The sequence below is a fragment of the Saccopteryx leptura genome, chromosome 13 (assembly GCF_036850995.1).
Source record: "Saccopteryx leptura isolate mSacLep1 chromosome 13, mSacLep1_pri_phased_curated, whole genome shotgun sequence".
NCBI classification, from domain to species: Eukaryota; Metazoa; Chordata; class Mammalia; order Chiroptera; family Emballonuridae; genus Saccopteryx; species Saccopteryx leptura.
In genome coordinates this window covers 50,553,392-50,575,570 of record NC_089515.1, presented here as the reverse complement: position 1 = coordinate 50,575,570, position 22,179 = coordinate 50,553,392, and the positions used below count along the sequence as shown (strand labels likewise).

At 45.4% G+C, this 22,179-nt stretch overlaps 1 long non-coding RNA gene across 1 annotated transcript; it reads left to right on the top strand.

Annotated features, from left to right (window-relative positions):
- Positions 1-8,135: 8,135 nt before the first annotated feature.
- On the top strand, positions 8,136-21,337 carry LOC136384473 (uncharacterized). The gene is made up of 3 exons (XR_010747608.1): positions 8,136-8,287; positions 19,491-19,654; positions 21,012-21,337. It is a non-coding gene; the product is annotated as an uncharacterized lncRNA (long non-coding RNA).
- The last annotated feature ends 842 nt before the right edge of the window (positions 21,338-22,179 follow it).

Below are 22,179 nucleotides of genomic sequence, written 5' to 3'. Positions count from 1 at the left end.
TAGTCAACTGGAGGCCACCTGTCAGGCTGCTCCGGCTGCTGCTGGTGCTTAGAGGACATGGGTTCACCTCAAGTGAGGATTGGTTCTCAGCCGCAGGCAGTGAGTGTGTGGCTGTCTTGCACAGATACCTACTTTAGCTCTGTGACAGCCTGGTGTGCCTGCAGGGGGACACGGCCGCTATAACAACCCCGTCATACACCAGTTTCAGTCCACTTAGTTGTTTAGGAGTTCATTTTCCATCAGAGAGAAAGGGTATCACCGACTTTCATTGTAAGTATAATTAAACACGTGGCAGCCTGGCCTCATGGAGACTTAATTCGCTTCACAGAGATTGGTACTCTAGTCTCTCTAATTAATTTCCATCCAAGTAATTGGTGTCTCCCTGGAAAATTGTGGTGGAAAAAAATATGTTCACCACTTCTGCCCTTGTCACTCATTTATTGAACAGTATTTATGAGGCTACCGGTACCAGGCTAGTCACCGAGAATCTCAAAATAAATAAAAAGCTGACTACAAAAACTCAGGCCCTGGCTAGTTGGCTCAGTGGTAGAGCATCGGTCTGGCATATAGATTTTCCTGGTTCGATTCCTGGTCAGGGTACACAGGAGAAACGCCCATCTGCTTCTCCACCCCTCCGTCTTCTCTCTCTCTCTCTCTCTCTCTCTCTCTCTCTTCTCTTTCTTACAGCCATGGCTCGACTGATTCGAGCACATCAGCCCTGGGCGCTGAGGATGGCTCCATGGAGCCCCCACCTCAGGTACTAAAAGTAGATTGATTGCAAGCATGGTCTCAGGTGGGCAGAGCATGAGCCCCAGATGGGGCTTGCTAAGTGGATCCCCGTTAGGGCGCATGCGAGTATGTCTCTGTATCTCTCCTCCTCTCCCTTGGAAAAGAAGTGCTTTTCCCTCTCCCAAGTCTTTGGAAAAACTGTTCCACATGCTTCCATTTTTTCCAACACATATCTTTATATCTGCAATTTTTGTTAGACCCTGACACTCCCCTACAAAAGGCTCCAAACAAGTCTACCAGTGACTTATTCACTTCTAAAAATTAGGTCGATGTTGACTGCTTCTCAGTTTTACTTGCTTCCTTGAGATGGATGGCTTCTGACCTCAACTTCTTGTTGAAATGTTCCTTTTCCTGGTTTTTGTGGTAATGAATTCCCCTGGTACTTTCTCACCTCTCTGGTCAGGTTTTTGTCGTGTCAAATTCAAATCATAATCGTTAAATTTCCTCAGTTTACCAACCTCAACCCCTCTCTCTTCCCCTGTATATCTCGTCTGTCAATGTCTTGGCGATTGCTCCCAAATATTATCCCCAGTCTATATGCCTGAAGGTAAATCCACCATAGAAATATTCATCTCTGCCTGACCAGGCGGTGGCGCAGTGGATAGAGCATTGGACTGGGATGCGGAGGACCCAGGTTCCAAACCCTGAGGTCCCAGCTTGAACGTGGGCTCATCTGGTTTGAGCCCAAGGTCGCTAGCTTGAGCAAGGGGTCACTGGCTCAGCTGACCGCCCCACCCCCACCCCATCAAGGCACATATGAGAAAGCAATCAATGAACAACTAAGGTGCTGCAGTGAAGAATTGATGCTTCTCATCTCTCTCCCTTCCTGTCTGTCTGTCCCTCTCTCTGCCTCTCTCTGTCTCTGTCACAAAAGAAAAAAAAGAAAAAGAAAAAAGAAATATTCATCTCTTCTACACCTCACATGAATGTTCCACAGGCAACCTTCTCTTAACACCAGATCTAAACTCCACATCTTCTCCCCCAAAACCGTTCTTTATACTGAGGTCACTATCTCAACCAAAGAGATGACTACCTCCCAGTTTCTACGGGCAGGGACGTGCATGTCATTTTCCTCTTTTGCCTCTGTTTTCCATACCCAAATAATCAACCATCTCTGTCTATTTTAGATTCTAGCAATCACTGGCTCTCTCGACCTTTCTCCATTTCCCAACCGTAGACCGCATTCAGACCTCTCACTACCTGTAAACCCCAGCTTCCATGGCCCTTAGTTTAAAATGGAAATCCTGACCCTAATCTCTAATGAACTGGCTTAATTGTCCAGGCTAGTTTTTAATCAATTCTTGGTATTCTACACATAAACCAGCTCTATATTCATTTCTCTTCCAAATATGTCTCCACTTTGCATCACTTTCCTTATGCAAAGAGGGCTTTTCTTAAGTTCCCACCCATCGTGATTACTGGGACCAGACTTCCTCTGTGAGCTCTGGGGACTCCTGTCTAACCCCACAAGGAAGATGCCCTTCCATCATGCCCCGACCGTATTTTGAACTTGCCATCTACGGAGGATTGAGTCTAATTGCCTATGACTTTTCTCGCTGGAGTGCCTAAGCTTTATTTTGATTCTGATTACATTGCCAGCCCTAACATGTGCCTAGAACTTTTTTCTTTTTAAAAAAAATTGTGCTGAATAGCGAACGAACCAGAATGCGTCCGAAAGATTACTGGGAGCACGGTGGATGGAGGAGTTCATTTGGCCTTGAGATGATGAAAGGTTTCAGAATGGGAATGACAATTGGAACTGGGCCTTGAAAGGCTGTGAAGAATGCGACAAAATGACTTGTCTAACACGGAGCAGATTCACGGTCGTGTTGACCTCCGTTATAACGTGATCAGACCAAATGCAGCTTAAGCTGATTTCTCCGACTATCCTCCTGGATTTGAGTCAGACCCTCTTTTAAGTTACGATATTCAAATGAGATGTGAGCCCAGCGATAGACGCTCGCTCGCAAGAACATGTCGCTTCTCACCAGGGGAGAAGGAGACCTAATCCGAAAAGGGCGTGGCTCTTCAGACCAACGCTTGGCTAGCCCGCAGAGTCCGATGCAAATCAGAGGCCGAATTGAGTATTATTTCCGCTGGCCCGTTTCATCAGCGCAGGTCAGAGAACAAAGACCGGCCGGGGAGCGCGCGGGAGGCTCGTGGTGGGAGGATTATTGCGCCAGAGAGGAGAGCTGCTCGGTTCACGTGGCTGGACTCCCTCAGCTCCCCGTTATAAAAAAAAACGGCCGGCCTGGGGCCTGCCTTTGGATTACAGCCCCCTTGAAGTGGTAAACATGCTGTTTCCCCCGATATTTGCCCCAGGAGATAAACATCGCTGATGGCTTTTTCTGACAAAGCCAAGAAAGCTAATAATTGCCGTGTCAGGCAAAGGGAGGGAAAGAAAGAAAAAAAAAAAAAAAGTGAAAACTAATTCAGTGTGATCCCTCCTCATGAAAGAGGGAAAGAGAGCAAAGATGACTCACAACTGGAAGCCTGAACTGTCAGAGCGTCTCTGAGGCTCTTTGAGTGAGCACATCCGCCCGGTTATAAATAATGACAACCGACAGTAATTTGCATGGATTAGGGTTGTTAACATTTATCAATTTCTGCATTTTAAAATACTCCCAAATTGATCGGGAGTGTCTCTTTGTAGTGAAGGATTGATAGTGGGGGGAAAAGAATCTGATGAATTTAAAACTCAGATGAGAGAAAGCAAAGCTGTCCAGATCTAAACGGAGATACCATTAGTAGTTCCCATAAATCACGTCGTGTTTATAGTAAGGATACAGTTGAATTACCATCTGGACTTTTTAACCTTGACATTTATTTCCGAATTGTTCCTTCGTATTGGAAGTAAACTTAACCCTTCCTTTCATCTCCAGGGTTCGCCTGGACGCCACTTCTAGGAGAAATGATCTGATGGCTGATAGGGACAGAATGTCACGCGTGGCACGAGGTTGGAAGAACCAGAGAGATTCTTGCGGTAACGTTAAGCTATTAAAGAAAGAGAACACGCTTCGCTTGAAAACCACATCAGCTGAGAAGAATTTCAAGGGGGAATCAGTGATTGGCGACCAAGGTGGGGGAGTCTGTATTCCAATCGCTTACAGCTTACAGTTTATAGGGCAACAGATGAGACTCAAGTATATCATTAAATTGATTCATATATATATATATATATACATACATATATATATATATATATATATATATATATCCATGTAGCTATAGAAAGGCTTGACTATAAAGAGGGAAAACCCCACCTGGATTTTCTAAGCCTCTAATTAATAGCTAAATTTTCATCAAGTCACTTACATCTAGAACCTTTTTCGGCGATAAGGTTTTTTTTGTTTTGTTTTGTTTTTTCATTTTCTATTGACACTGTTTACAGTGAAGTCAAAATTTACAAAGTCCCCTCTTCCTGTCAATTTCTAGATTTTAAGACTGCTGCAAAGCAAGACTTAGCAGCTGCTGCGATGATGACTGGCGTGTTGAGTGTGAGTCAGGTGCTCCAATAGGAAAAGGGGCCGAGGGCTGGGCCAGTGCCAGGGGGAGGGGCGCTGAACAGAGGGTTGGGTGCTGGCCCTGAACCTACAGGGACACCAGCTTGGTCAATCATGTTTGCCTGACCTGTGGTGGCGCAGTGGATAAAGCGTCAACCTGGAAATGCTGAGGTCGCCGGTTCGAAACCCTGGACAAGGCACATATGGGAGTTGATGCTTCCTGATCCTCCTCTCTTTCTCTCTCTCTCTCTCTCTCTCTCTCCCTCTCTCTCTCTCTCCTCTAAAATGAATAAATTTTAAAAAAACTTAAAAAAAATTATGTTTGCAACCAAGTTAGGGAAAAGAGCTCTGATTATTGATATTGTCATTACTAACCTTAAAAATAAAGTCATTATTGGCCCTTGCTGGTTGGCTCAGTGGTAGAGTGTTGGCCCAGAATGTGGATGTCCCGGGTTCAATTCCCAGTCAGGGCACACAGGAGAAGAGACCATCTGCTTCTCCACTCCTCACCCTCTTCTCTCTCTCTCTCTATCTCTCTAAAAATGAATAAAATCTTAAAAAAATTAAATAATAATAATAAATAGACATCGCTTTAAAGGAAAAGACTTTTATGATTCGGGGGAAGTCTGTAAACCACAAGGGCGGTAGAACGTAAAGGCAGAAGGACACAGACTGGAGCCAGTAAATTCCAGGTTCAAGTTGCGGCTGTCTACCTGTTTACCGGTAGAAAGAAGGTGCACAGTCTCTTAAATATCTCGAGTCAGCCTGACCTGTGGTGGCGCAGTATATAAAGCTTTGACCTGGAAATGCTGAGGTCGCCGGTTCGAAACCCTGGGCTTGCCTGGTCAAGGCACATATGGGAGTTGATGCTTCCAGCTCCTCCCCCCCTTCTCTCTCTGTCTCTCTCTGTCTCTCTCTCTCCCTTTCTCTCTCCTCTCTAAAATGAATAAATAAAATTAAAAAAATATATATCTCGAGTCAAAACCTTTCTCATCCATAAAATGAAGTAACAGTATCTACCTGGCAATTTTAACATAAGGCCTAAATAAAAGATAACATAGATACTTTCTTGGTATGTGGTCGGTGAGAGCAATCATTGTCTCTCTCTCTCTCTCTCTCTCTCTCTCTCTCTCTATATATATATATATATATATATATATATATATATATATTATATTTTTAACCGTGTCCTTTACGGCATTATGGGGAAATGGCTCGGTGGATTTATACCAAACTGGAAGGCTGTGTGTCTTAAGTTCTTAAGTGAAGTTCATGTGAGGGGCTTAAACAAGCTGCAGAGAAAGGGAGAAATGGCGGACCAGATGGCTCCTGCTTTCAGATGTCAGGCTCCTCCTGGAAGTCAGAACGGACTGCCATCCAAACAGAAAGTTCCAACGTATGCACACGAGTGACTTCCCACCCAGGTGTGCTGCCTTTCAGGGCAATTGGCAGCTTTGTTAATGGTTAATGATTCTCCTTACCCACCCAGGGGGAGCGGGGGGGGGGGGGGGGTACTGACTTCACACAGCCAAGTACAGAACTTTTCCATTCACTTCACTGGACAATGGGGAAGACAATCAAAGAGAAAAGGGATGTTTTTTCTTCTCTCCCTAGTATGTGAACCCCAGAATTGTCCCACAGTGGATTGACAGCATCTTACTTTTTAACCCTTTTCACAGAAAAGAATTTGAGTTACTGAAGGCACTGAGGTAGAAGTCAGCTCATCACTCCTGCCAAAATGGGGGTCCTTCTAGGCAGGCATTTAGGTTTGGAGAATATTTGTGCAAGACAGCTGGTTCACTTGTATGGGGTTGGTTGGAAAACAATCTGAAATTAATAGAGAATGATGAGTCTAATTCGTATCTGATTGGGGTCACGTTTTAGGAGCAGAGCAAGACAATCACTCAGGCCGGGATCTTTGAAATCATCTCATCCTCTCCTGCTCTAAGACAGCTCTGATCTCGTGATTAACCTGTTTCTCAGAAGTTCAGCATTTCTGGTGCCAAGAGAACCAAAATGGGCATTTTTTTATAAAAATGTGTTCCTCTCCCTGAAGATCTCTCTCTCTTTCTCTCTCATCTTTAATTTTTAAGGTAAGAGTAATTTATGGGATAAGACACGTTTCTTCTGATTTTATATGTAAACTGGCCCCCATTTGTCACTTTGAACTGTATCCTGTGTCACCCATAAAGGCAACAATAGAACCGACAAGAAATTTGGTCCAAAGGTGAGACGACCTCTTAATTAATGGAGGAAGGCTGAGTTTAATCTGCTCCATTTTGATGTTAAGTTTCTGTTCCCTTTTCCTCATAACGAAGAAGAATTTGGCTCAGAAACTTGGCTCACGAGAGTGTGAAGTTTACGTGACATGGACCTCGACCCCTTACCAATTGGGGAATCTCTTTTGTCTGAGGACTTTCGTTAGAAAAAGAGTCTGGCATCCTAAGTACTTTCAAAGGTTGCCTTGATACGTTTCTTTGTATCACTGTTTCTTCCATTTTGAGTGGCAGGATTTTTTTTTTTTTTTTCATGCAGTCCTTATTATAAATGACCTAACATTGTGCTCCGGGGCTGATGCCTGAATCCTTTTCTTTTTAGTTCCTGGTCAGGCAGGCTGCCACCGTTTCCTCTCTCTCTCTCCTTCCTGAATTTACCTAAACCCGAGTCCCAGGCTTTTGTTGGAATGTTTTCTCCCTTCCGCTCTTGTGCGCCCTTGTGTCACATTATCTGCAGAAGGTTGCCACCGACTTCCGTTCCCTGTGGACGCAGGAAGGGGAAATGGACAGAAGTGACCAATCCGACTGGAGGCGCGAGGTCAAGGGTGCGGGGAGGGTGAGTGAACGATCCTCAATAGCTTCCACTGCCGTCTGTGTGTTCCCCCTTGTCCGTCATTCCTCACTATTGTGTCGGGGAGGCTTCTAATAACAGCCAGCAGAACCGACGAAGTGGCCACACCAGGATGAAAGGAACTTGGTCAAGTATTATCCGCGCCCAGACACCTGGATGTCTCTATAGCAAATACGCAGCTGCTTCTAGAGGATTCCAGGTACCTGTGGCTGTCCTTATGGGTCAGACACGGCCCCAACTGTCCTCTCTTTAATCCTCCCAGTGGCTCATGGAAATAAGTACTATTTTTTTTTTTTTAACCACTTTTCCAAGTAAGAAAACAGACTATTGATGGAGGTTCGTTCCCTTAGAGACCATGCAGCAAGCAGCTGGGCCACCATTCAAAGGGGTCTGTCAGTACCCGGGCCGCTGTGACCAATGCAGCAGTGAACACAGAGGCGACAACTTGGCACGGTGATCTGTGGTTGCTAGACTTTGTGTGCAGAAAACTTCATAAGGTATATAGATTATATAGATGATGAATCACTATCATGCACATCTGAAACTAATGGAATATTGTATACTAACTATATATACTAAACTTGGGAAAAAAGTGTATGTCCACCTCTCCCTGCCCTTTTCCAGCCTCTCTGGTTATGGTGTATGAGCACACATGCTGTTGACTTGGAAACCAAACTTTCCACCTAGAACAACTTTTCCCCATTGAGAGGGCAGTGAGATCGTCTTTTGCATGTAAATGAGTCTCTTCTGGTGCCGCAGGCTAATTCAGGTGAGCCTACTTCCGTTCTTCCACCCGGAGGGCCTTGGACAATGGCTCTCAAGGTGTCTGCACACCTTTCCCCACTAAACCTGTCTTTCCCACACCTTAATTTCTGTAATAGGGCGTGTCTGCTCCCCCCTGTCCACTCGCTGGACAGATGGTGGCCCTGTGGCTTCTCCTTCGGTTTATGGTAATGATAGCGGGGCCTCAGAGTCACACAGACGGCAGGACCTCGCTCTGAGCAGGGCTCAGGATTCAGGAGGGCAATGCTTGGCGTGACGGGGGGGACAGGGACGAGACACGTATCACGCAGAACCCAAGCCCGTGGCCTTAGGCTTTCCAAGACAGCAACCGGAGAGAGTGCTCTGAAGAGTGCAGGAATCGATCAGTAAGTATGCAAACGCCTTCCCGTCGTTATTACCGCTCTTTAAGTGTCAGAACTAAGGAGGTAACATATCAAAGGTAGCATCCGTAAATAGGAGGGGTGGAGGGAAAGAAACTGGACAGGGTGCAGAGGCGTCCTGGCCACCCCTCCTGCCGGCTCCAGTCAGAGGAAGCCGTCCTGCACTTAGCGCCCCCCTGTGGCCAAGCCCCCTGCCTTGAGCTAAAGGAAAGAGGTCAAGAATAGACAGGAAATGGAGAACGAGGGAGCCAGCTAAGTGGGGGAGTCAGTGAGGACACAGGGAAGTCACTTTTTGCATTTACTTTAAATGTAGAGCGCTGTCTGCTCTGTGGTCCAACTGAAGGGCACAGAGTGAAAGCATTTCACAGAGGAAACTCATGAGGCAGTGAGGTTAGGTGAGGAGCGGGGCAGGTCCCCGGGGCCTCCGGGCTTTGGGTCCAGCCCAGCTGCCTCGCCCCCTCAGGCGGGGCCACACCCAAGACCGCAGAAGGCCCACTGGGCATCCAAACAGCAAAACTAAACAAAACACACCAACGTTTTTGCAGCCTTAACAAAAGCAACAAAAAGGGGCATTTCAGAGACATGAACCAGGTCATATTTTCAAGTCAAAGAACATCATAAAACACATACTGTTCCAATTTGGGGTTCTTAGAAGACATGGAAGGGAAAAGGTTAAGTGTGTATATACCCGAAACATTCGAAACTAAAATGCAAGGGTAACTGAGAGCTTTTGCTTATCCCCGTTTTTATCACAGTCTTCTGTCCCCACCTGCTTTTGAAGTTACATCCTTAAATGTCTTTCTTATTGATAAAACAGAAAGAAAAAACAAATAAAAACAAGTTATTTTCCTCTTACTTTAGAAGTAAGATAGCGTCACTTTAGAAGATTGGGAAAATACACAAACATATCAACCTGTCGGGGCAAACACACGCGTATGTTGGAGTATGAATGGGGTGGCCAAGGGATGTGGTGGCTTGGAAACACCCACGTCTAACCCCACTTGGGCCCTCCCTATTGGAGCCTCTCTAAGAGAATGATAGTGCCTCGTTCTTTCTCTCACAATGGAGTTACTGAGAATCCCCATCTCCTAGAATCGCCTGAGAGATCAAAGGGTTCTCTGAGTATCTACTGCAGGGGTCGGGAACCTATGGCTCGCGAGCCAGATGTGGCTCTTTGGATGGCTGTATCTGGCTCGCAGACAGATCTTTAATAAAAATAATAATAATAATGTTAAAAATATAAAACATTCTCATGCATTACAATCCATTCATTTCCTACCGCTCATGTTCATGGTTGCAGGTGGCTGGAGCCAATCACAGCTGTCCTCCGGGACAACACCAAATTTTTATTGGATAATGTGTAACGTACACGGGTCATTGTATGGCTCTCACAGAATTACATTTTAAAATATGTGGCGTTCATGGCTCTCTCAGCCAAAAAGGTTCCCGACCCCTGGTCTAGTGCCTGCCTGGGTGCACCCTACAGGTTTTATTGAGCACTGACTGTTTACGCCACTGATTACGGACTGATGACTTGGTAACCTGTGCATTATGGCCTTCTGTGTTTCACTGCTTATTAAAGTCTTTTCAAATGTCGATCAGGAAAAAGCTTAGTAATTTTATCTATGTGGATCCTAAGAAGACGAACTGATACAAGCATCCGTAGATATTTTACCACTTTGATTTATTGTACATAGATTTTTTTTATACTACAGTCTATCTGATGTTGCTGTTTAATAGGTAAATACTTACTTTCAGTATGTTGACTTTATATTTGGCCATTTTAAAGAATTGTTTTATTAGTTCCAGTGGGTTTTTTTTTTTCAATTAATTCTCTCGAATTTTTCAGCTAGACAGTTATTACAAATGGTAATAATTATGTTTATTTCCTATTTCTTCTTTTGTTTGCCATGTTGCATTTATGGGCATTTTAAGAACAAGGTTACATAGTAATAGTAATACTTAGAATTACTCTTCCCTACTTGAATGGAATGTCTCTAGTGCTTTACTTAAGCATAACATTGGCTACTTATGTTATCAAAACATATTAACACTCTGGAGAAATATCACTCAATCAACATACTTGTTAAATTTTTTATTATAAATGTATCTTGAACTCTTATCAATTGCCTTTTGGAAGACTCTGAGATAAGTAGATATTTCCTCCTTGAGATATGATGATATTGAAGATTCATTTCTTTACATCGAATGATCCTCATAGTCATAGAAGAAAGCTTACGTTATCATGGAACATTAGTGAGTACTGACATGGTATTCGTTCAGTATATGCACTGATTTTCATCGAGTGTGAGAGCAGTTTTCTTGGAAGTGGGGAACCTTACATATTCGAAGATTCTGAGACTAACGGACCCTGCCAAGCTTAGCAGGGCAAGCGATGCTGGGAAACGCACGTGGGGTAAGAGATAATGTGCAGGGAGGTAACAGAACTTGAAACAGCAGCATGAATACTTATGACAGCTTTTCCTAAATTTTCCAACCATGAACAGGCTTCACTCTTTCCCACTACAGGGACTGTATAAAACTAAACTTGTCACACTCACTTTTTTTTCCCTTCTTTTCCAAGTGACAGGAGCTTAGATAGAGAGACAGACTCCTGCATGCACTCTGACTGGGATCCACCTGGCAACCCCCCGTCTGGGGACTGTCTGCCTAGGGGGCCATACTCACAACCAAACTTTTTTTTTTTTGACAGAGACAGAGAGAGAGTCAGAGAGAGGGACAGATAGGGACAGACAGACAGGAACAGAGAGAGATGAGAATCATCAATTCTTTGTTGTGGCACCTTAGTTGTTCATTGATTGCTTTCTCATATGTGCCTTGACCCGGGGGCTACAGCAGAGTAAGTGCCCCCCTTGCTCAAGCCAGTGACCTTGGGCTCAAGTAACTGACCTTGGGCTTTAAGCCAGTGACATTTGGGCTCAAGCCAGTGACCATAGGGTCATGTCCATGATCCCACTCTCAAGCCAGCGACCCCGTGCTCAAGCTGGTGAGCCCGTGCTCAAGCCGGATGAGCCTATGCTCAAGCTGGAGACCTTGGGGTTTCAAACCTGGGTCCTCCGCATCCCAGCCCAATGCTCTATTCACTCCACCACTGCCTGGTCAGGCGCAACCAGGCTATTTTTAGTGCCTGAGGCATAGGCTCCAAAAAGCCAACCTCAGCACCCAGAGCCAATGCACTCAAACCAGTTGAGGCACAGTCGCAGGAGGAGAAGAGCGGGGGGAGGGTAAGGAGAGGAGAAGCAGACGGGCTCTTCACCTGTGTGCCCTGACCACGAATCTAACCCGGGACTTCCACTGGGCCGACACTCTACCACTGAGCCAACTGGCCAGGGCCTTGTCACACTCACTTAAATCCTTCCAATGGCACCCGTTGTGCACACAGAACCACCTAGCTCTACTCGTGTAGGACGTGAGGCCCTCTGCCTCAGCACCCCTGCCTGCATCTATGTTTTCTTTTTCCTCTTTTGTTGAATTTATTGGGGTGACTTTGGTTGGTATAATTATATAGGTTTCAGGGGTATGAGTCAATGATACTTCATGTGTTCACTGTATTGGGGTTCAGCACCCCAAGTCAAGTCTCCCTCCATCACCGTCCACCCCCCTTCCACCCTCTCCACCTTCCCCTCAGGCTCCCTTCCTTCTGATAATCACCACCCTGTTGTCTGTGTCTGTGAGGCCTTGTTTCCCTTGATCCCTCCGCCATGTTCACCCGGTCTCGCAAGCCCCTCCCCTCTGACAGCCGTCGGTCTGTCTGTCCTCTACCTGCGAGCCCGCCTCTTTGGATTCATCCTGCCCAACCACGTCCTCTGGGTTCATGCCTGGAGCTCCCCGGGGGCATCCTAGTCCGCAGCACCTCCTGGCCCTGCAGCAAGGAGCCTGCTCACCTGCACGGTGCTTTGCTGCCTCTTCCCAAGGTCAGCACCCCAGCTGCCTTTCCTGCCTCTGCTGAAACAGGACCCCAGCCAGGACCACTTTCCTCCCTGCGTGCCCCCCGAGGGCCCGCCGTCAGGGTGACTGCAGAACCCGTCATGTTGTATGGAGATGATCTTCTCATTGGCTTCCCCTCCCGCTCTTCCTCATGGTAGGCACTGAACTCAACGGCCCCACCATTTGAAACATGTTGCCTAGATATCTATTTGTCTGTTTTTCCTTTCTATTTACCCCAAACCATCTAGCTGCCTATTAGAGGAGCTTCAGATCAGGATGAGATAAGATCAAGACACATTCGAATATGCTGAACTATGTCACCCATATCAAAAGCAGATCACGTCAACCTTTTGTGACTTTACAGAGAAGCAGGGACGATTTCTGTCCATCTCTAAAAGGTTCAGTAGCTCAACGACCCCCATTGGTGCTCTTGGAAAATCTGCAGAACTCCCTGCGGGATCTTTTTACTTCTAGTTTACTTCCCAGAACTTATTGAACTTGTGTGAGCTAGAAAACAAAACAAAGAAACAAACTGCAGGCAGGATTTTTAAATATATGCATTGTGTATGAGTTCTCAGAAGTGCTACAGCATATGAAGGCGTCTGTGGTAAGGTGTGTTATTCCCTCCAATCAAAGACGTTGCCATTGCCGACAGAAAGTAGTCTGGCTTTGAGTGATGGGCACACAACGCAACCAATAGTTCGCATGCTATAGAGCTATACACCTGAAAACCTATGTGTTCCTATGAACCAATGCCAGCCCGTTGAATTTTATTTTTAAAAAAAGAAAAAGAAAGAAAGAAAGAAAATTCCAGCTACTAAATCTACACGTTCCAAAATGTCCCTAAAAGATTAAAACGTCTGAAAGGTGGGCAGACACCAGAGACTGCCTCCCTCAATGCCTTGCCCTTCTTCAATGTCAAACGCGGCTCAGAGAAGTGAGGGGCCAAGCCCCGCCCCACAGCGGGCCAGCAGCGGAGCTGACTGTGACCTCCTGCCCCACGCGCGCCAGCCCAGGCCTCCTGACCATCATAACAAACCCCTCCCCCCAACACTCACTATACATGAACAATGAAAAAGATATAGGAACTGAAACAAATCAATTCTTTCCTATTGTATAGGCAAAAGCGAATTACTTCATTTTGCTTTAACTCTCCGGATATCTCCGAACGATACTATTTTCACGTTACCAACAATGCGCAGAACTGCCTCGGGCCCCGCCCCCTTTTGTCTGCTGGAGGAGTCCACACACCGGACTTCAGAGTTAAGCGACGTGGAGCATTTGCATGGTGGTGTCACCCTAGCTAACATATTTTTTTTCTGCCTTCTGTTTCTGCCATATTTCTTTTGTGTAGAAAATCAGGGAGCATCGCGACAGCTCACAGTGAAGCTGGCTGACAGGGCAGAAATGGCGTCAACCCCTGGGAGCCATAGACTCAGCCCTGGGAACTTCTGGCATTACCCCGGCCGCTGCCAGCTTACCCTGTGTCGTGCATGCCGCCCAGGGATTTCCTGGGAGGTGGCTTTTTAAGAGAAACATTTATAAAAACTACACACTGTGCAAATCCAACACCAGTGGGTGGTTTCCATACAACGTGGAGGAGTGTGTACAATTCTATGAAGAGAAAGCAGTAGCCACCCGGAAAGGTGACCTGCTGAGGGAAATCGGACCCTGAACTATCAGAGAGAAAACCCAAAATTGTTGGGGACAGGAACACTAGGATGCTGACTCTTTCTTTCAGAGAGAAAGCTGACTATGGGAACAAGAGTCTAAGCATCCACAGAATTCCACTTTTCAAAAGTTCAAAAAAATTAACAAACAAACAACAACCCCCCCCCCAAATGTAAGTATACAAAAAGCAAGTAAGAAAAAGCATGAAGAAATTCAAAGGTGAGAAAAAGCAAGTGGAGAAAGATACCAAATTATCCTCAAACGGTTGCAAAGCAATATAATAACATCGGACCATTTTACATGTATTAAATGAAAATAAATTAATTAAAAATTAATGATCAGCCTGACCTGTGGTGGAGCAGAGGATAAAGTTTCAACCTGGAATGCTGAGGTCACCGGTTCAAAGCCCTGGGCTTGCCTGGTCAAAGCAAATATGAGAGTTGATGCTTCCTGCTCCTCCCTCTACACTTCTCTCTTTGTCTCTTTCTTTCTCTCCCCCACCACCGACTCTCTAAAATGAATAAATAAAATAAAAAAAATTAATAATCATTTCTATGCAAGGAAAGGTGCAGTTAAATCAGAGCCTGCATTCATTGGTTTTAATAGGGATAAACTTGTATCGATATTTTGGAAAACAAGCTATCAACAGGTTGAGAAAAACTTAGAAAAGTATTCATACCATTTCATCCAGATATACTTTAGTATAGTTTTAGCCCTAGCAAAAGATAAGCTAAGTGCAAAGACAGTTTATTTCATTGACTTACAATAGATTATTATTTTTATTTACACAGAACTTTCGTAATTGAGAAAATTGGAGTCTACTTTAATATCCACCAAAAATAAAATGATTATTTTATATTTAAGGCAAGAAATACACTTACGGTTTCTTTTTCTCCCTCTAAGAAACTATCCTTTTTTTGAGGTCGATATGTCTCAATGTTAAAACCATATCTGCATTTTTTTTTGCATTTGAATGAATAAGCAAAATATACGTGTATATCGCTATAGCTATATAATATTTTTTATATAAACATATGTTCTTTAAACGATAACTTTACTTGAATGTATTTCTCTTTTAAACTAGCTTTCCTTTACTTAGCGCTATTATTTTGGCATTTATTGATGCCGATTCACGTACATCTACAGTTTAACAGAATGGTGTCACATTGATTAATAAACTGCAATCTATTCAGTCCTATCTTAGAGACAAATGAGCATAGTGGTTGTGAGTGTGAGCTCTAATCCCTCATGGGTTACTTCTGTTACCTTTGTGACTTGAGGGGGAAATTCTGTAACTGTTGTGCCTTGGTTTGCTCACTTGGGCGTAGCGATAGTGCAAACCACACAGAGGTGCTTGGCGGATTAAACTCCATAATGCCAATGAGAAGTTTTAAAGAGTTCTTGGGAACTAGTCAAGCCCCAGCAAGAACGAGCTCTTATTAGAGACAGCGCTGCAGGAAGCCCCCTCGTAGCGGATTGGACCACACGCGAAGTCCAGCTCAGATGGAAGGTGCCAACGTGCGTGTCACAAGCACTGCCCACATTCTAACTGACGTTGTGGCAATCAGACAACAGCCGGGAGAAAGTCATTTGTCATGAAAATATATTCAACAAAACAATCAGTATCTACAGTATACATTAGTAAAACTTCTTATGGGTTAAAAAACAAACAAAAAAAACATATTCTTTTAAAAAGGGGGAAATAAGTCTAAACAGAAAATTCACTAAAAAACAAACAAAAAAACACTTGATGACCAAGAGTTAAAGAGGCTACTAACTAATTTCAGTTAGAATCCGTGTAAGCAGCCCAATGTACATACCTGCACTCACACCCCCCCAAAAGAAAACCCACCCCCAGCCTTTCTCCTCCACATCACCTTTTCCCCCAATTAATCGTGTAAATATTGAATCTTTTCTTCTCTAAGCAATATGTGACACCAGCATCTTTCTCCTGGCTTTGGGGTATTCTTTTATATTAAACCAAACATTTGTTTTCTATGCAGATTTCTCTCTGAGCAGAAATTAACTAGAGCGACTTTTAACACGTGGCATGCTCTCCATGCATGTATGCACGCGTTTGAGAAAAAAAAAAAATCTGTGACATTGTTACCACAAATCGATGAATGTAACAGGTGTCCAGGCACACACGTGTTTTTTTGGAACCACCGGCGCTAAAAGAGTTGACGTAAGCGATCTCCGTTAGCAGAGCAACACGGCTGACCCGGCTTTGCATTGTAGTTCACGCGCGCTGAAATCAAACAGGAATTTGGCAACTTGGAGGAACCAGAGGCCGGTGTATGTCTGTGGGCTTCTGCAACGCAGGAAGGAGAAACAGTTCCTACCCCATCGTTGACGTGCTAAGTTCCAAAAGATTTTTTTTTTTTATGTTAACCCCAGGCTTAATTGCCCTTCGGCATCAAAATTAATTGTGTTTTCCGCTAAAAGGCCGGTGCAGCTTAAGGTTGCTCCCGGGGCTCGACAGCCAATACATCTTCTGCAAATGGCTTGATTGCCGTGTGCGGAGGGGGTGCTGAGAAGATGTGCCTGACCGGGACTATACATTACAGTCCAATTAGTGCGAGGACCGCTACCCGCATCTTCCACTGTATCTCGTAACTGTCAGCATCTCTAATGGAGACCGCGGACACCGTGGGAGGACGTCAGACCCCGCTCTTGGCCAGGCGGACGGGGAATGGCTTTGGCTGTGTACCAAGGGCCTGCCGAGGCCACTGTTCTCCATTTTTCTGTCCCCTCAGTGCCTCTGCTGCCCCTGCCATCTAAATTAAGAGTTAAACCAAAGTCGGAACCTTCCAGGTGTTTGTCACCACAGGCAGTGCCGAGTCTAGTCAGAGTTTCAGGCTATGGGACTTGGGTGAGTAAAACCCCCTAAGCCTCCGATTCAGCAATTAATAATCAAAATGGTAATTGCATTGCCATTGTTGCATTAGTAGAATTATTAAAGAGCATCTTGATTTAAAGAAGCATAACTGACAAGGATAAGTCATTTGTATATGTTTGCTTTTCTTACACAATTCTTGTAATTAGAGGATCATAGTTTTAAAGAGGATAAATGTTCGGAAGGCAGGACACCCAGCTAAACCCATCACAACTGTTTATCGTGTGGTCTTATAAAGTCAGTTCTCCAGTCATTTTCATCACTATACTTTTTTTTTCTTTATTGATTAGGCAAGAGAGGAAGGGAGAGGGGGGAGAGAGGAGAAAGAGAGAGAAAGAGAGAGAGACAGAGAGACAGAGAGAGAGAGAGACAGGAACGTCGATCTGTTCTTGTATGTGCCCTGACCAGGGATTGAACCCGCAACCTTTCTGCTTCAGAATGACTCTCCAACCAACTGAGCCATCCAGCCGGGGCTCGTCACTGTCTTTATTCCTCTCTAGTCACTGAGCGTGTCCTCAGCTCACTTGAGTGATACAGGTTTTCTTATAGGAGTTCTCAGATTTCCACCATGGAAGGACTGGCCCCATTCAACCCATTTTTTTGTGACGGCTCCTTGTCAACATGGCCTCCCATCAGTGATTCCTGACCTTCCTCTCCTAAAGTCTGACCTTCTCCTCAACCAGCACTCGGAGGGCAGAACACTTCTTTTTCACTCCTAGTCTCTCCATGGCCCTGTCTCATGGACCGTTTCCGGGCTTTCTGTGGCCTCCCATTGGGCGTATGACGGGTTCTAATGGGAACACGGGAAGAGCACACACCACCTGATACCCAAGGACGTAGCAATTTCCTTTCTTGGTTCCCCCTTCTTTGAGAACAGAGCCTTTCCTTCCCAGACATCTCGAGGAGCAGCAGACTTATATTAACTGGGTCAATCAATGGGACAAATTCCATAAGTTGTCAAAGAAAATTCAACACAGTGAAGGGTCAGGGTCAACCTTGGTCTTGGCTCTCAGTCAAGCCCTTAAAAGGATTTCAGGGGTCCTCCTCAGAGCATGCACAAGGTCGCCCCTGGCGTCAGCACTAAGTCTATGGTAAATAAAGGCTATCCCCCACGCCATTTTACTACTTTTCATTTTAGTTCTTTAGGACTATAATAAGATAGGGAATGATGACAGAACACATTTAATGTTTTTATATTCTCTAATACATCACGAAATTGATGAAGTAGGTGTACTTACAATGTTAAAATGAAAAAATATATATATAACTCCATCATATTGCCTACTGTAAAAAAAATCATCACTATAAATAATTTAGGTCATGGATTCGAAGTGAGGTAGAAAAATATCTTGGCATATAGAAGGTGCTCAGTAATATTAAGTCTCATTGTTACAAGGTTTCTCATATAGAAGGTGCTCAGTAATGTTAAGTCTCATTGTTGCAAGGTTTCTCATATAGATGGTGCTCAGTAATGTTAAGTCTCATTGTTGCAAGGTTTCTCATATAGATGGTGCTCAGTAATGTTAAGTCTTATTGTTGCAAGGTTTCTGTAAGCTTTGTTTTACTCTTCTGGGAGATTCACACATATTTTTAATACCATTTATATGGAAAACACATGTTCTCAGTTCCAAATATCCACTTTATAAGTGAGACCTGGGGCCACACATTTGGACACTATACATCCCCTGCCCTAAACAGGGACAGTAGCTCAACCTGCAAATGGGAAGGGAGAACACAATGCCAGGATCTCACCCCTTCCACCCTCCTTTTGTTTCTCTCTGCTCCCAAGGTGGCCCACATTTAGATGTTGGCAGAAAGGCTGCCAAGTTTCAGTTGACCAAGAGAGACATGTTCTTCCATATCATTGTATCAAAAAGGGGCCTGGTGGTTCACCAGGGCATGTGAGAAGGAGCGATAGAAAGTAACAGAGGAAAAAATGACCCAAATAATTTTATACTTAGAAACAGAAAGGCTTACCCAGAGAAATGACTAAGGACAAAAGCCCAATACTATGGATTGCAATGTTTTAAAATAGAGCAAAACAAAGCGAAGTGCGCAGCCCGGGGGTCCAGCCTGATGACCACGCACGTACAGAAGCAAATCCTCAGGAGCTGCTCAAAGCAGTGACAGGAAATTGTTCTTCCCTGCTTCTCGGAATAACAATGTGCTCATGCTATATCGCAGGCTGAGTGGTGTGCGTGTGTTTGCATCTAGAAACCTTCACAGCGGAGAGAGTACTTCTAGATCGCTGGTTACATGGGGACTCTCAAAAGAACGTATTATTTTCTATTGAGAGTTTGTTTTCTACATGGATCCCATAATGTGTAATTACAAACTAATGTATCATTGCAAAGGGAGATGCATGGGTACACTTTCCTTCTCATTGGTGCATCCCTCCTGGGGTGCTTACAAACAGTCATCGGACAGAGGTCCCCTGCCATATGAGCCAAGCCCTGATTGCATCAATGCCACCTCCCAGACCCTGAGAGAAGTCTCCTCCCTCCATGTCACTGTCAGCAAATCAAAATCTCCCTGTACAGTAACACGTTGAATAAAAGCATTTTTCCCCAGGTCGCAATAGCTACCACATGAAGAAAATGCTGGGTTTCGGGTGCATTTTTTATTTTCTTTATGAGTTTTACCTGACTTTCTGGTAAATTTCCTGCACTACAGGGTTTCAAGGTCCAGTATCAAGTTCCCCTGCTCCCTGGGGGCCTGCGGCCGGACTCAGCATCTGGACTGGCTTCCCAGGACCCTGGTCCTCGCCTGAACCACGTGCCACCACCCTGAGCTGCTTGGAAACGCTGGGAATGCTGACAGCAGTCTGACCTGGACAGGTGACCCCCCCCAAGGGGCTCTGTGCCTTCTTGCTTGTCTCCAGGGTGGTTCGTGGAAAGTCCCGTTGCTCTCCGCCCCAGCTCCGATATGCCATCTGCCCTCAGCCCAGACTGGCTGGCCCCGACTGCATTTAGATGCATTAATAGCACGCGCTGGTAATGAATGGTACAGGAGGGCTCAGACACATCTCTCCCCCAGCCCGGCCTTGTTACCTCTGACAACCACTCGAGGCTGGGAAGAGACCTGTGTCGCTTCCACTCAGCTCCGGCCCAGCAGCTAAGTACTTTCTTACGGGGAACATCAATCTTGGATGCCAAAGCCTGACGATTTGCATTGCAAATCACCGACACGGTGACACTTCGCCACTGGGAGCGAAGCCCGCGCCATCCTCCTTGGTTGGAGCTCTAGGGGGGGAGAAATCCACTTTGTGGTCCAATTACAAGCGCAGGAGAAAGGCGAGGAGGAGGCGGGCAGAAACCGTGCTGCTTGCCTTTGGAACTGCACAAAGGATACTGATTTTTTTCAACTTCGGGGTCACCGTTCTTTTCCAACCAGGAGCTAACCATCCCTTCTGGTGCTGAAATGGGCCCCATCCATCTGACTTCCACCCCGCATGCCACACCTGGCCTATGTCTCATCTTTCCTTGACCCGTGTCTTCTATAAGTCCCCCCCACCCTGCTTTCTCAGGTGCCATTCAGACCTCATACTACTTTTATACTCTAGCTTTTAAATCTTTAACAAGAAACCCTGACCAGACACCTCGGTTGGTTAGCGCGTCATGCCAAGGCACAGAGGTTGCTGGTTCAATCTCTGGTCAGGACACATACAGGAACAGACTGATGCTCCTCTCTCTCTCTCTTTCTCAAAATCAATAAAAATAAACATTAAATCTTTAACAAGAATTCATCTACAAAGGTTCTATGAAAGCCAATTAGGTATTCTAAAACATTTCCAAAAAAGGGAGGAGCATTTTTATCCCCAAGGGTTGCAAACCTGTTTCTCAGTATTTCCTGTGATGCCCTGCAAGCTCGCAGGGCAAATAAACACACGTTAGCTCCTGCCACATGCACAGGTCTGTGCTGCGGGCAGCAGGTCCAAAGCTCTGGACTTCGTCTGCAGGCCCAGAGGGCATGGTCCAGCGCACACTGTTTTGCAACCACAGATCCAGGACTGATGCCGGTCCCAGTGCTGGTCCGCAATGTTGTAAAAAGATTATAGACTGGATGATCTTATCTTAGTCTTATTCGCTTATGCTCAGGGTGGTTTCTGCCTTAGTGGTCCCCAAAATAATTCTCCTAGTAGAAAGTTCCCCCGCTCACAAACCGGGGGTCATCAATATTCTCCCCAAACCATAGGGCTGATCCAGAGGGACCCCGCCCACCCGACGATGACCCCGCCCACCAACGATGGCTCCGCCCACCCAACGATGACTCCACCCACCCGATGATGCCTCCGCCCACCCAACGATGGCTCCGCCCACCCGACGATGCCTCTGCAGTTTGCAGGTAGGAGTCCACGCAGGCAAACCGCATTTGAGTTCATCATCCCCACCTCGGAACCCTTCCCAAATAATTAGCGCGGCGTAATATTTAGGTTTTCCTGGATCACAGCACAACCCCTCAGGGCTGCAAAACCAGGCAGGAAATACCCCACAGTCGGCCGTTCTGGCACGATTTCCAGATGTTGCAAGAGAATCTCCAACGCTTTGATTTCTCAGGGAAATCGAGCATTTCTCCCGCAGCTCAGAGTCAGTTCTTTATCTTCTAGTAAGTATAAACAAACACAATCTTGGCCATCGCCGCTGGGAAGGGGAAGGATAATGCTGGAGTGGTTATCGAAAATTCCACTGCCTCTCGGCCTCCCCTCCCCGCCCCCCGGGACTTAGCAGCTGTTTCATGCTCCCCCCCCCCTTCTCCGGTTGTACAACACTTTGTTCAGCCTGAAGTGGGCCAAGCGGAGACCACACTCTCCCCGGACACATGACTTTCGGTCTACGAACTGGAAGCTCTGTTTTAAGCATGAAAACTCTTTCGGTTTACAATCTCCCGGCCCCTCTCCGTGTCTAGGGGAGGCCACCATCTCCCAGGGCAGTTCAGCAAATGAGGTTGCCTTTCTGCAATTAATGAAACACATTAATATCATTACCGTTTTCTCTACTTCTTTCCCCCAAATTTTTAAATAAGGTTTCCAGGCATCTCTGCTTTCTGCTGCAAAGCCCAAAGGAGGATATTGAATAAAAAAAGGAATAAATGAGCACTATTTTATACTAAGGGGGAAAAACCGTTTTATGGTACTTTTAGTCCTGTCTGCCCTTTCCTGATGAATTGTGTTGACCTAAGACTAAATTGGCTTTGGTATACTTTTCTTAAAGACACAAGATGCTCATTTGCTTTTATATTAAACATTTAATTTAATATAATTCATTTGCTTGATTCTGGACTTATTCAGGCAAATCGTTCCCGTAGCTCTCAGGAAGAGTCAACTCCACTGTTGGTAGCATCAGAAAGTGACAAGAAAGACTAA